Below are 2,826 nucleotides of genomic sequence, written 5' to 3' on the forward strand. Positions count from 1 at the left end.
CACACACACACACACATATTGCCCTTCCTTATCTCTCCTGAGCCCCTTCATAACACAGCACACTCCAGAAGACAGGGAAGGTGAAGAGTGTTGCTCTTTTCATTAGTGATGGTCAGGGGGGGAAAATGGGAACATTTTATAAATCACATCACACACACATAGACTGCACACATTTAAAATTGACATCTTGAGTTGCTCTATTTCCCCCTGATGATGTTAAATAGCGGTGCAAAGCACATTTACTATAGTGTATGGTTCAGCTTTTAGGTATTTGTATTTTACTGTAAGGAACCAGGGGGTAGGATTTATTGGCATCTGCCTGTGTAGTTGCTGATTACAACCCCCTTGCCTCACTCACCCATTCCAAGTATGTAGGGGTAACTACGGTGGCTGCAAAACTCATATTTATGAATATTATATTCCATTTCTGCCAATAGATCCTCCTAGATGTTACACACTGGATGTTACACACAACTCTTACTTTGTGCGCAGGTGTCAGGGGCCCGGCTCCTCAGTCCCTGCCCAACTGGCTCTGACCCCGCCTCCAAGTCCACCAGCTGCCAGCAGCCCCGCCCCCGGTCGTGACGGCGATCCAAACGCAGACGAAGGCGTACACCCTTGCTGGGGACGCGTAACCAGGCAACAGGAGGAAGAGGGGCCAGTTCCAGGTGGGAGTCAGGGTTGAAATCCCGCCCTCGCAGTCTCATGCCCTGGCAGCCCGCCAAGGGAAGGCGAGGTACATCACACTGGAGAAACAAGAAGAAAACACTCAAAGACAACTGTATTCATCAAATAATTTATCTGAGGCAAAGAGCATGTTGGAAAGGTCCATAGGCCTGCTGTCAAATGTGAACGTATTCACAGTTCATCTTTAATCAATCTGAATTCTATTAGTCACCCTTTGCTCATGATAAAGTGCTCCAATATTTCATTTGCCAACATTAATCGTGTCCTTTACAAATTAATTTCAGACCTTTCAATCCTCACACAAAAAATGAATGTGGAACAGCATAAAGAAGGCAGGCTGAAGGAAAGATGGGAGATGGAAAAGGGGAGACAGGAAGAGTGGCGGGAGCATTAAAAGAGAAAAAAGAAATTGGGGGAGGCGGTTGTGTAATTACCAGTGTGTGTTCAAAGGTCAAAGAAATAAACTGGTGGCTAATGGGAGAATATGGCTTTGCTAATGATAAAAGTATTGGGGACAATGTGTCTATTGTGTTGTAAATGGAATGCAATTTGGCCTCCAGAGTGCTGGATTTACTGATTACTTAAACCAACTAAGCTTTCAGTCTCGTCTGTATTGGATGGAACAAAGGCGGGTGAAGAGGGGAAAAAGGGAAGCTGTGAAACTTGTTAGAGCTGATGGAAATGCTCACATTATCACCCTATTACCCTATTCTAGATCTTATTTTCTGTGTGTTGGTTGTTAGTCCTCCTACAGTTGAGAGTCTACCCAAGGTTTTATTTACCACTGCTGGCTTAGGGCAAATAATGTGCGCAATTTTATAGGCCTATTTTGCCTACATGGAGGTTCGATTTTGGATTGAGCATGAGTTCTACAGCATTGTCTCATAAATAAATTTACAGCCATAGGTTTAAACCAAAGCTTGTGTCCAAAGCTTGGTGGATTATCAGCTGATACAATCTGACAGGGATGGAAGGAGTGCCATAGTGTCATAAAATTGACAAAATAACTTCACTTATAATGTAATTAGATATGAGGCTGAAATAAACACGCCATAGATGATAGAGGGTGGATCCCTTTAATTACAATAAAATAACACCAGTGAATCAAATAAAAGGACCAACCGTTTAGGGGAATGTTTTAATGCATTGAAGCAATATTTTATTAATATGATATGCACTGTATTATTGTATTTTACATTATACTAATGTCAATGTAAACCGATGATTAAAAACTAGACTAAGAATCTACAGCCATGCTGGAGGCTGTACTTTGGCACAGTGGTGTTTTGAGTCAAATGTGAATGTCAGCATGCTAACATGCTCACAATGACGATACTGACATGCGGATGTTTAGCAGGTATAATGTTTAACAAGTTAACCATCATAGTTTAGCGTGCCAATATTTGCATTCCCATCAGCCTCTGCTTATATATCTTTACTAAGGGCATCACCAAAGTCAGTAGGATTTATTACCTGGGAACAATGAATGTTTAAACCAAATTTCATGGCAATTCATCCAAACGTTCTCCAGACATTTCACTAAAACCCCCCCAAAAAAGTCAACCTCATGCCACAAGAGCAAAAGTCAGGGTATCATCAAATGTATATGGGATTTATTTATTTTGTGGGTTTTACAATTAACTGGCCAAATTACTGGTTTTGCCAGGGCAGTCTGTTGGGCCGTAGCGCCCATTGTTGTGGTCTGAGATTGCTGGTGCTCTAGTGCGACATCCAGTGGCCAGTGAATTTCGCACATACTGTATAACCTATAAAGAGAAGTGGAGATGTGACAACTGAGAGATGATTAGAAGAATGGACAAGGGAATGGAGAGAGACGATAAAAGATGACAAAGGATATTTAAATGAAGAACTTTTGAATAATATGCAGATTTAATACATTCTAATGTTTTAGCAGTACCTTTAATAAAATGAACAAAAACAGCCACACAAAAAATATATCCATTAAGACAGTAATAGAGAAGATAAAACATTTTTCAGAGCTGGATTGTCAGATTCAATCATCAAAACATCTGCCCTCAACTCCAATATTTCATATTTACCAAAAAAGAAAACATCAAACAGTGATGCTAAAAAACATGAAAGAAGATGGTTCTTTACAAACATACACACACACACACA

The sequence above is a fragment of the Morone saxatilis genome, unplaced genomic scaffold (assembly GCF_004916995.1).
Source record: "Morone saxatilis isolate NCDOM2014 unplaced genomic scaffold, NCSU_SB_2.0 Contig7, whole genome shotgun sequence".
In the NCBI taxonomy this organism is placed as follows: Eukaryota; Metazoa; Chordata; class Actinopteri; family Moronidae; genus Morone; species Morone saxatilis.